Below are 12,746 nucleotides of genomic sequence, written 5' to 3'. Positions count from 1 at the left end.
GGACTTTAAAAAAATTCCTTTAAAATGAGGAAATTTTGATATACAGGTTGAAATACATTTCGTTTTTGATGTACTGAATGATTTTTTTTTTCTTTTTTCAGATGTTTTGCAAGTTCTTTCTTTCTTTTTTGGCAAGCTGAACGACTTGGTAAATCGAAACACTTCCACTAACTGTTGTGATCATGCAAAGGCTTCTTGTTTCAGAGAAAAAAACACCCAGACAAAATGCTGTGCAGCAGAATCCCTATTAATCAGACTTGTGGGGAGTATGTTCCTCCTTCCCTCCCTGCATTGCCTCTAGATGTTCTTTTGATCATTTTTTTATCTGCAAACTAAGATATAGTCAACCCCTAGATTTCCTTAAGGCCTTCCGCCTCTCTTATTTTTCTTTTCAAGTACGATGAAATAGCCCTGGGATTCTGGCAAGTCAGCACACAATTTAATAAAACCCTATGTCCCTTTTACCTTTTAAATTTGGGATATAATCAAAAGTGTCCAAACATGGAAAGAGACACTAGTGCACTCCTGCCTGGGATCAAACCCTAAATGCTGATTATATTCTTAGAAAACCTATTCTCCCCAAAGCTGCAGTCCCTTGCAGAAGCCTGACCCTCTGAGGGGCCGCATTTCTGGCTGTAAAAAGAGAGCGGGGGTGGGGGGAAGGCAGTACCCTGTGGCGGAGGGGAAGGGCAGCAGCGTCTGCTTGTTCCCTGGCCAAGGGTTCCTGTTACAGATGTGTGGGTGGGGATGACGTATGTGGCAAGCGCAGCCTTGACACCCTCAGCCCTGCCTCATAGCTCCAATTTCCACCCTCATTTTCCAACTGGAGCCGAGCTTGCATCTCCTCCATCTCTTCTCCAGCACGTTGGAAATCCTCTCTCTTCTCCATACTTCAGCTGACCCCGGAGCACCCTAATTCTCTGCTTTGTCACTCCTAAACCTCCTGGCGACCCTGTCTCTCTCCCACTGGCCTCCTGCTCAGCTCTCTGGCACAGCGTGTCCTGATCCTCCTGGCCAGACATCTCAGCTGCTGCCCTCCAAGCACCTAGCGCAGAGAGGAGCACGGGCTCCTGCGCGGGGAACGGCAGTCGCTGGATGGTCTCAGAGAGGCTTGGGGGTACATTTATTGAAGATGGAAACTTTGGACCTTCTGAAGTCAAATTCTTTTGTTTTTGCCACGCTCAACGTCTTTTCCACTTTGCTTTAAAAAATACTAGCTGAAAAGTAGTGACAAATTCTCTGTGAATATGTTGAAAAACACAGCTTTCATTTTCTCTAAAGAAGTGGAACACCTAAAAAGACTGCTCAAAAATACCTTTCCCATCTTATCAATCAGAACAGTTGAAAACTGCTTGTGCTGACCCATAGTATTCAAGCAGTGTTTGATTTCTTTCTCTGAAATGCTTTTTAGCCCCAAAGGATTAAAAAAAAATAAAAATAAAGAAACAGATGTAGAGATACTTAACCCAGGAGACTGCAGAACATCGACAACTTTGTTACGCAGATAAAAGGCATTGCTGCCGTGGCGGATGCAGGCTGAGGACACTAGATGGTCCCTGTGATCCAGTTTTACACTTCAGAGCGCTCCATAGTTGATGCAGCAAGTACAATTATGGCATGTCCTTGCAGCCAAGGGGAAAAAAAACAATGTTGGCCATCGGAAGTTACCACCCAGAACCACATCAAGAACTGCAAAAGTAACCATGATGGCTTTCTCAGCCTTTAAAACTAGGGAGCGACGTGGCACTCTCAGTCTCCCAAACAGAGCAGCGCAGTCCTTTGGAAAGTTCCTCAAAAACAATTGGCCAGAAGTTTTTCTCTGAATTTGGATACACCCTGTAATACAGACTTGTTGCTATACTGAAAAAGACTAGATGAAAAAGAGAGTTAAAAATAGAGAGGTTTTGAAAATAATGGTATGGTGGGGTTTTTTCCACTCTCGGATGAATAGGTTTGAGGCTGTGCTCCACAAAGTAAGGGTTTATTAAAGAAAGCAGCAGTTCCCCATCTTATTTTCAGAATTAAAACTCTGGAATTCATGAAACAATCAATGGAGCCTAATTTATTGTGCAGATAGTCTTTGGGCCACATTTTCAAGTCAGATTTATTTGCAGAGGTCCCACTCAAGGTTTAGAACACCACTTCTCTGATATCACCAGTTTTTCACCATGTGAGAAGTTAGAAAATATTGTTATTTTGCAAAGCTATAGTCCTTATAATAATAAGTATAATAATAATATAGTCCTTACAATACATTTTCCATTCAAAGCCACGCTTGATCTCAGTTGCATTATATGTTGTGGACACTTTAAATGTCTTTAAAGGGTTAATGAGAAATAGGTATCCTAAGTCAACCCTTACTGAAGTTTTCTGGAATACCAAAGTGAGTCCTGTCAAAGCTAAATGGGTCACCATCAAAATGAAAAGGAAAATGTCAGGCAGGAGGAGCCTGGAAAGAGGTGGAAAAGCCTGCTGCCTTGCTACTGGGGAAGCAAGGGAGCCAGAAGCCGTAAATCATACAAGGAACCGAGCTGACGCTATCAGTAAAAAAAAATGGCTATGAAAGCAAATCCCCCCTTAGTTTGCTTGGGAGTGAGGGGAGTCAGGGAATGAAGTGAAATACTTTTCTTCCCATGCGGTGCGAGCATCCAGACCTCGGAGCAGGGTGAACGCTGCTGTCAGTCCCTGCAGCCGGTCCCTCCCCTGCGTTCCTGCCTCCCTGTCTGCCTGCGTCCCTCCTGGGTGAAACCAGCCCCCCGCCCCCCATGGACACGCTGGTGCTCCTCCGCCTGAAAGGGAGGAGGACTGGGCACCAGCCATGAGAGCTGGCTCCAAAATTTTGGATTTCCTTGGGTGTAGGCTGTGGCCAACGTGGATGAGTTTGGAGCAAGCGCCACAGAGAGAGGAAAGCCTCGCCTGGGAAGAGCTGCACCATTTTGCCACGGCATCCATGGTCTTGCTGACAGCACAGTGATCCCCGATGGGACACCTACGCCGCACACCTCACCCAAAGGTGGTGGGTGCCTTGAATAGTATAGGTATCAACGACAGCTGAGATTTCCTAACAAACAACAGGAAGGTTCCTCTGAACTTGGGAGAGGATAAATTGCTTTGGTCTGTATTATGCCTCTGCCTCTGGAAAACTGGACACTATAGGCCACACCCTGCCACCCCTTGTATGACCTATCATCTTCACAAAAAGCACAAAATAACCTACATCAGGGAGACCTTCTTCAGATGACAATTTTGGTCATATTACCTACGGTATTTTTTATGTTGCAACCCTGAAACTGTGACCTGTTTCTTCCTCTGCCCATGTCATTTTTCTTCTGATTATTTCCCCTCACACTACCTGAAACCCTCTGCAGCAGAAGACTTCTCTTCTCTGCACACTGCTCATACCTTCCATCAGCTCAGTGTCCTCCTTTGCTAATGAACTGTCTTTCACACCTTCCTTCCCTGAATCATGCCTCCATCATCATACCCTGCTAAGGGTAATTCTTGACCCTCCAGGTTTGTTGATTTTCCTTCTCGATGTTGGGCTCTCACATCTGCCTTACCCAGTCTGGATTGCCCTGGTATTGAACATCTCATTTCTCATCATCACCCAGAAAGCAGTTAGAAGGCACAGCACCCTGTACATTCTGGTTGAGGATGGTTTGATTGCTCTGTAGGTTGTCCCCACTGCGTGTTGGCTGGGAAGGCTGGGGAGAAGACACTTATAAACTGCAGATCTCTGATCCAGTACAGGAATTTCAGGTGGGGAGCAGAATGATGAACTACAGCTGAAGCTCAGGTGGTGCACGGCATTTCAGAAAGAACGTGCAAGCCAGACAAGGTCAAACAACAACCATTAATACTTATTACAGTTGTTCACATTCTCATATCAAGTCTTTGTCCACTAAATTTACGTTTGGTGTATAAGTCTGCAGCTATTTAGGACATACAAATGGTACAGTGCAAATACATTTCTCACAGATGGTGCCTAGGAAAACATAGATGGTTTTATGTGTATCTATAGATTATTTATTTTCTCTGCCAGGGAAATTGCTAAACCAGCATTTGTGGGCTTCTGTTTAGAGGTTTTATTCACGTGCAGTAGAGGATGTGGAGTCTCAAAACAAACATCTTCCAGAGGTGTTCAGCTCTTTGTCTCTCATGTACATACGAACACGCAAATACACACATAGAGACACACACAAACATATGCCAACACACTTTACACAAAATTTAGATAAATGCCTTTTGGGGTAAAGGCTTTCCATTTAATCGGTCAATCCAATTTGCCTGTATGTAGCTATTAGGTTCTGACACCGTTGTTTCCTCTGACCCAGCGGACTGCTGGACCCTCGTCGCCAGGCACTGTGAAATGGAGGGAACCAAAAAGACTTAGTCATTCAAGGATGGGCTCAGGCATCACAAGGAAGGGAATGACATTCAGAGGCTTGGAGGATTTGATTGTAGGAAGAGAGGTAGAGGTGAAGTGGCAGCATGAAAGTCAGAGCAGGAGTCCTGGGCTTCATCCTGGGAAGTGCCTGCTACGAGTGGAGGGGGTGATGGGCAGTCCGAGCACAGGGGCACCGTGCCTGACAGAAAGATGTTCAGCAGCCTTCAACCTACCTTGCAACAGGAGCAGTAGCCTGCAAACGGGGGATCAGAGGGACCAGGAAAGAAGGGTGCCATGGACCAGGACTTGCCACAGGCATCACAGCCTGAGCTCAGATGTTACCTGCAGCTGTGCATTCCCAGGATGTTACAGCCACTAGTCCCCAGGAGACACATGCCTGCATCTCAATTGCAATGCCCTGGTTTTAATGACATTTTCTTTGTGCCAGCTCTAATTATTTTATCTGGAGATGAATGTGTGGATGTTCAACAGAAATCTGTTGAGTGCTGTAATATTGTAATACTTGCAGAGTGCCATCCAGCATCTGAGAGGACCCAGTACACCATACCACTCTCCTGCTCCTACCAGATGAAATGCCTCGTGATGATATGGTATTAAAATAACTAAGTGGTGTTTAGAAATAAATAAAAAAATATTACTCCAATAATCAGCTGATGGGTCCATGTTGGAAATCAGCAAAGGTTTCACTAAAATATAAATAGAAGGCAAAATATTATTTTCTGATTTGTGGCAAAGGCTCGATTCAAAACTTATTTGAATAATAATATTTATATTTTGCAGCAGTATGCTAGAGATATCAAAATGCTTTATGAATGTGTCCCTGTTTTTATAGTTTAAGAAAAGTTAGGCACAGAAAATTTTGGTGCCCTTTTCTTGAATCTAGACTTGACAGGTTATTTTTGCATCCTGACTTGCCCCAAGGCTCATACCAATAATAAAGCACAGGTCTTCAGGCTACAAGCTGTATTTGCAGTGTGTAACTCAGATGCCTGCAAACTCTGGACCATCTCACCAGTGTTACCCCTCTGTGGCTTCTTTGGCCAATTTGCTCATTTACGTTCTTCTAAAACTCCAGTGGAAGTCAGAAGTATCTTCTTCTAAGGAAGAACAGCAGCTGCAGTCCTGAACAATAAATTAATTTGCATGATCTGCCTGATTTCCCAAAGCTCAGAAAAATTATTATAAAAATTATTATAAAAATTTGAAGGAAGGATATTGTTAGAAAAGTAAAAAGAGTATTAGAAAGTAGCTGTTCTTTAGAGTGCTCTTGAAGCACAAAGAAAAGTACAAAATGCCAGGGATAATTTGGGGTTAATGAAAGACATCAGGCTTTACAGGAAAGGAGATGGAGACCTCTGAATCTGCATCCAGTAACTTCAATTTTGGCACAGTCTAGGGTAACTGATTTGATGATATCTGATGGTATCTGAGTCGATATTCCTGTTACCACTGGTTAAGCTCATTAACTGGATGCTGTGTGAGGCCTTAGTACTGTTTTACAGTCAGAGAGAGAGATGAAGACTCCTACAGAGATGCTCTGGCTGACTTCCCAGGAGCAGCTCTGTAATGTAGCTGGTCTCCCCCAATACTGGCCTCTGCATTTTTCCAGCATTTTCTCTTCCCTTCCCTTCCACCGCCTACTCTTCTCAGTTTGAGTTCTGTTATCTCTATTATGTGCTCTCTCACATTCGTGCTTTCCTCACGCATTTATTTAGTTAGCCTGCATTTATCAGCTGCCCAGGGAATTTCATCCAGCCCTCCCTCCCCTTTCCTCGTAGGAGCCTAAGGTGGGTAGGACCTCTTCAAGGACTGGATCCATTTGATATGGAAGTCCTGTTTCTCCAGTGGAAAAGGCATCAGCCTCTTTGTATATGGGTGCTCCCTGAGGTAGCTTATCCCAGCTGCAAAGAGGAGTGACCTGGGATAAGGATGGAGGAACAGCTGCAGGAGGATTTTGGAGCAGGAAGGTCACATAATTACACCAACCATGGCAGGAATCTTTCAAGAAAATTAGGTGACTCTAAATCCCAAGTTCACTTCAGTTTGAGAAGCAAATTCTGCTTACGTTAGACCAAAGTGGGTCCCTGATGAAGATATCCTGTTGGCTTTATCTTCCCAGAAAAAACAAAGCAGCTATAGCTAGAGTGCTGAGTGCTTCTGATTTTCACTGCTGCAGGGGTATCCTACAGAGACAGAGAGAATTCTATGTTTTGAAACATCTTTCCTTCCCTCTACCTGCTTTTGTCCTTTCTCACAGTTTCTGAGAAAATTCTGCTGCTATTTGGTAATCACTTTTTTTTTTTCCCCAGAGCCTGGGGATGATGATGATGATGATGATGATGCTCCCAGAGTTGTGCTAAAAGGCCCCCTGCATCTGATAGCACATTGTCAATTCTCTCCGTGATACCTGCCAAACCGTTACTCTGTTCTTCCTTCTTGGCACCTCCTTAAATCCCTTAAATATTTCACCAAACATCCTGAAGACAATCACCCCCATTCTGACAAATCTTCAGCAGGCTCGAGGGCTCCATTGTGCTTCCACACCACACCAACAAACTCTTGACATGATCCTCTCTTCACAGATTCATGCCCCGCAGTCATCCACAGTCCACTCCCACTCCCACTTTGCTTTTCCAAACACAATTTCCAAGCAGTCTGAGATTCCTATGCACATTACAGGCATTTCTCACTTCAGCATGCAACGCATACATTTTTTGGTGATGAGACTAAGCCAAAAGAACAGACAGTAACAATTAAAAAAGCTTTTAGTGCAACACAACCTCCGCATAAAAACTTTCACAGAGATTTGTGTATGCTTATGATTCCCAAAGCATCTCTCACCTTGGGTAAACTGAACTATATCAAGCTATGCATCAATTAATCAGCAGGGTTTATCAGCACTGGGAGGTGATCTGAGTTTCCCAAAGATATTGCCTGAGGGATTAGGGGCTAAGGGAGCAACCTGAAATGGTGCTAAGAAAATGTTCCTGCCCCACAGTCAAGCTGAAATTATTTGAGGCTGAAGATGTGGGAAATCACTAGAGCTTCAGTGTGATAAATGCTCATTTGAAGCCTTATTCCTTAAATTTTCTCTCTTCCCCTGGTAAATGCGGAGCTGGGAGAAGAATTGCTAGAGCTGAGACAGCTTTGTGAAAAGGGAGAAGAGCTCTGACCCAGGACACGCTTTTCTGTGTCCCTTGCCCTGGCTCTCCTCCACACAGCATCCACGTAGTCAGTGGGCTGTACACCAAAAAAAAAAAAGGGGGGGGGATGGACAGGGGGAGGAGCCCAACTAGGCAGTTACTGAGCTGCATAATTTTTCTTCACCCCGCTCTAAGGACAGTGAAAGAGATTCAGGAAAAGCTGTGTGAATCAGGACTAACTCCTCTCAGTGATCCCCACTTCCCTCCAGGCATGGTTCTAGCAGCCGGCCAGCGCCAGCACCACCGTGGCCATGGGCTCTGCTGAGCAGTCCCGGACCCTGGGAACAAGATAGCCTGGAAGCAGAGGACAAATATTTGTATGGGTAGCTGGGAAAATAGCTCCAAATTCTGTCTGCACAGCTCTGGCATCTTTTCTTTCTGGGTTTGGGTTTTTTTTTTTGGGGGGGGGGGGGGGGGGGCTGTCCTTTTTTTTTTTTTTTTTTTTTTTTTTTTGTTAGCTGGAGCCCAGTTGGTGCCTTCTTCTCAGCCCCTTTGTGCCCTGGAGGAATGTGCTGGCCATACAACTCCTGCTTGTGGATTAGCTTCTCATCCATATGTTTCTGTCTGGGATGAGCACCAGAAAGAGAGTAATGAATTTTTTTTCTGTTAATAAAAGGGGAAATAAGAATGACTGCATGTTGCTGTTGTGGCAAAGTACTTCGACAGACACACAGCCAGTCCCCTTCTACTGCATGAAACAAAAATCTTTGAAGAAACAGAGTACACACAGGTGTAGTTTAATGAAAAACTGCAAAAGGGAAAATCTGGAGGGATTCCTTTCTCCCCTTGCTTCCTCAGCCTTGTAAGTGGCTTGCAAGTAATCACTTGCAAGTGATTACAGGCTTGCAGCAGAGAGGTGTTTTCATTGGGAAGGGTCCCAGCAGGCTGATTGGGTGGGCCCTTGCCCTTTGAATAAATGCCAAATCCAGAAGTCTAGTAAGGAGGAAATTTTTTTAAAAAATCTGTCTGCTACAGGCCTGAAACAACCAAAACTGGAGTAGACATAGTGAACATAGGGTTAGGGAGGGAAGGTAGTTGTAGCCAAGATTTGTCTCCATTCCCCTCCTCATCTCAAAGCTCTTCTTTCTTATAAAAGTCGAAGCTGTTTTGCAGGGGTCTGTTTCTTTTTGCATTCAGCAAAGTTTTTCCCAGCAGAAACCATGCAATGGAGAAGCTGCTAGAGCTCAGAGGGCACGTAGCACCCGCTCCCCCTGCAATCTGCCGCTCCAGCTTGCCTCAAAGCAGCCTGCAGCTCTCAGCCGTGTGCCTCTTGCTAGGGAATGGTGAAAAGAAAATATGAGTGGCTAAGTAAGGAGCAGCTGGGGAGTCTTGGAAGGAAACGACTGACCACATATTCAAAATGTGGTAAATTGAAATAATTAGCAGCAAAATGATTTGTAATATAATGTTCTACTCTTATTCTAGACATTCTCACAGCACAGGAAATGTTCTGGATCATCAGTTGACCTGTGTCTGGTGCAGGCATCATTTCAGCCTTGAACAGTTTATTTAGACTGCATTTTTTTATTTCCTGCTTCTTACCCAGTAAATTAATTTTGGATGGTCAAGTTCCCCAACCTTCCTGTGAAGATTCAGTGTTTACTATCAAAGATGCATTTAGTTTCCTAACATCTTTAAATACAGTCACCTCTGGAAATGAGACTGTTCCATAGTCTCTTCAGTAGGAACCCGCACAAAGCAGACATGCACCCACATAATTACAGGTATGGACACACGTGTATTTATAGGACTAGGCGAATACCTAGGACACGCTCTCATAAAAATTGCATTTCTCAGTTGTTTGTTCTTAGCACTTCAGACAAAGGTCATTCTGAGTGACAGTACATATTTGTTGGAATATGGGCCAAAATAACAAGAGAAATAATTGTCATACAGAATCTGCAAGCAAAATTCAAGGATGGCGCGTAAGGCATATATCCTTATAACCAGAGTCAAGGGACTTAATGCTGGATTCTTCCTTGCCTGGAAGGAAAAATCAGAACACATTGGCTCAGCTCTTACCTTAGTTCCATGCTATTGGACTAACAAGAAGCCACTCCTTAGAAGAAGGCAGAAGTAGGAGCATGAAACAGCTATTATTCTCTTTTTCACCTTTTCTGGATTTCCACTAATTTTAGTTTCTCTCTGCCAGAGAAGCTGGAGGAGGATACCTTCCTCTTAAAGTCTGCTTCAGTTAGATTCAACTGCTTTTTTTCCATCTCTTTTGCTTTCCATCTATTATTATTGTTATTAAAGCTCACATAAAGCCTTGAATCTTTAAATTATATTTAAATTATTTGGATATATATTCTCCATACATGGAGAGAGAAAATTGAAAGACAGCCCTGCTGAGCACTCTTTTTTAAAAATGTTGATAAAAGGAGTGAGCCTGCCCTTCTTCCTATTATCTGCAACTAATTCCCTGCTTTCTAAATCATGAAAGGAAACTCTGGTCTCACTGCAGAAGTTGCACAACACAAGAATCTATATAAATCCTTGGCTTGGACTTAGCAGATTCACCTGAGGTACCTACCATATTGCCTGCTAAGGAATTAAAAAGTAGGAACTCCTTAAAGCTTCTGGTAAACTAGCTACGAGAGGTTGTTACGATACGGGCACTGCGTACACATGAATCGTCCCACCTTGTTGCACGAGTGAAGCAACGTGTATATGAAGATGGGCTAAAGTGAGTGAAACAGGCCCCTTACTCAAACATGGAAGAAGAAAGGTTTGAACAAGAGGATGCTCCCCACCGCTGCCACTTTTTTGGCGAGCCTAATTGCCGTGCCTCGCACTGCGGTCCAGTGAGATCTGAGCAGACTGGCCAGAGTCTGTTTGGAATTCCCACTCTATCATTTAGAAGAACTTTATTTGGCATGCCGAGGCTGAGGCTTGAACTCCTCTGGTTGATCCTAAATAGCTGTTGTTACTGACAGCCACGTCAGTTCTTCTACCTCAGCTTGCATTTTTTTAATTTCAGATAATTCCCTGTCATCTTCATCCCACAGATCATTGCCTTGCTTCAGCAAAGCACTTCTTAGGAAATATTTTCCATGTAGGTCTGTTTGCATTAGACAAAAGTCACATCTCTAAATTAGATGTTAGTTTGATTTTGCAGTTGGCTTTGCTTTATAGGCATTGCAGTGCCTTCTATACTAAACAGTCTATAGTCTACGCTAGGCTAGCACTGAAGACAAACAGTTCTGGAACTGCTATAGGGAGCAGTGATATGCACAATGAATGTATATAAAACAGGAGACAAACGATCTTCTTAGGCTAAAATTAAAGTGGTTTTAAAGCTGTGAAATATGAAGCTATTGCATAGGCTTTCGAACTCTGTTCCTTTGTGAAAGGCTAAGCTTACAGTATAGCAAAGTCAGTTATTTTGGCAGCATTTCACTTTCTACATTTCTGCCAATAGCTGAATTTAATTACTGTTGCATTTATGGAAATACTTACCTAACTGGAGGAGCTACATATGAATTTCATCAGTTTCATATAAAATGAAGCAAATGCAGAGACTTCGGCCTATAGAGAGAATACAGAGAAGTTTAAAACATGGAGATTTGCACAATTGCTTCTAGTTTTTATTTCTTTCCCTCTCTGTTTCAAATGAATTTTAGCATGCCTGAAAAATGCAAGATTGTGGCTGGGGAAAATAAACTCTGCTGCCTATGTACAGTGAAGTCAGCGGTCCCTCCCATGCTGTAAGAGATGAAGTCACTCTGGGAGAAAAGGTGCTGAAGTTTTCAAAAGCAACGAGGGTGCACTGCATCCCGACTCGCACAGTGTCTCTGGCAGCAGGTTTGTGCGAGGGGCACTAAGAGGAGTTGCCTTGCTCATTCAGCTTTAATCCAAATACCAGCTGCATCGTCTCATTTCCCCTCCCTTCAGAGAGTGGAATGGCTTGTGCAGAGCTCCACAGTCACAGTCCTACCACCTAAGAGAGAGGCTCCTTGCAACTTCTTTCTGTTAAGGTCATATTTCTGTAGACTCCTTTTTGTTCTCTGCTCACCTGGCATAGCTCCGCAGTATGAAAGTGTATGCCCCAGTAGTACCACATTTTGGGGGGACAGCAGTCCCTGCCATTTTATAATACGGTGAATTATAGTTATGCATGGAAGACCACTGCGCAATGAAATGTATTGCAATACAGAACCTCCTGGTCTGAGATCTACAGGAAAATTGACATAGAGGATATATTCATGTGATGGCCCAAAAAGCCTCTAATTGCATAATGCTTACAGGCCTTCCCCTACCTGTGTTCACCATCTGCGCTATAGCCGAGTCTCTGCCTTTTTATTAGTCTCCAGATTTCTCCTGTGCTTGACACATACAGTGACGCAGTTACCTGCAGGGAAGGGAACAAGACAAATAGAAGCAGTTTCATTTAAGTTCATTTCATTTGCAGTATTAGTGCTCTAAAGGACAGCTACTTGATGAAGAAAATCCTAATGAAGGTGCATCTCTCTCTGGGTTTAGGGTAGGACAGGTCATACTTCCTTGTCATTTAAAATTGCAGTGGGACTAAAGCAGGCTGATAACACAATTAAAAATATGATTTTCATTGGTGGCTTGAGTTATATTTATCATGGACCAATTATTCTAGTTAGTGAGTCAATAGAAACAGTGAAATGTTAATGTCTTAACATTGATTTTAGCTGGATTTAAATTACCCCTCTAAGCTAGGACTGCAATTCATACCAGAGTGCAACTCCGTCACTCTGCAGGAAGCCTGGCAAATGTTAGTCCCCTTGAAGCAGTAGAAATATCAGTTTTCTTGTAATGCAACTATCACTTCTTTCTGTGAGAACTTACTTAAAGCAGGACTTACTTCTATTGAACTAGTAGAAGAAAATCACTGAGCACTAATATCAATAGATGTGAAAGCGTTTTACAGCAGCACAAGGTTAACAAAAGATTCAAGACAGGCTTTTGGCATCTTTAGGAAGAGTAATGGCTGGAAAATAATCTACTGTATATCTGGGAGCCATTACACAAAACCCCATACAAGTAATAGAGAAAATAAAAGGTTAATCATTCTTGTAGTGAGATGGAATAGCAAAACATACAGGATTGGACTGTAAATGATGATACTATAATGGAAACATTTTGACCAAATGAGTTAGTTAGGC

At 43.2% G+C, this 12,746-nt stretch overlaps 1 long non-coding RNA gene across 1 annotated transcript; it reads right to left on the bottom strand.

Moving 5' to 3' along the window:
- Positions 1-4,046: 4,046 nt before the first annotated feature.
- LOC142600796 (uncharacterized) lies at positions 4,047-11,141 on the bottom strand. The gene is made up of 3 exons (XR_012834357.1): positions 11,071-11,141; positions 6,474-6,591; positions 4,047-5,094 (listed from the first exon to the last, which is right to left on the bottom strand). It is a non-coding gene; the product is annotated as an uncharacterized LOC142600796 (long non-coding RNA).
- Positions 11,142-12,746: the final 1,605 nt, after the last annotated feature.

The sequence above is a fragment of the Balearica regulorum genome, chromosome 2 (assembly GCF_011004875.1).
Source record: "Balearica regulorum gibbericeps isolate bBalReg1 chromosome 2, bBalReg1.pri, whole genome shotgun sequence".
Lineage (NCBI taxonomy): Eukaryota > Metazoa > Chordata > Aves > Gruiformes > Gruidae > Balearica > Balearica regulorum.
Note: the sequence above shows the minus strand (reverse complement) of the source record. Positions and strands in the feature narration are given on the sequence as shown.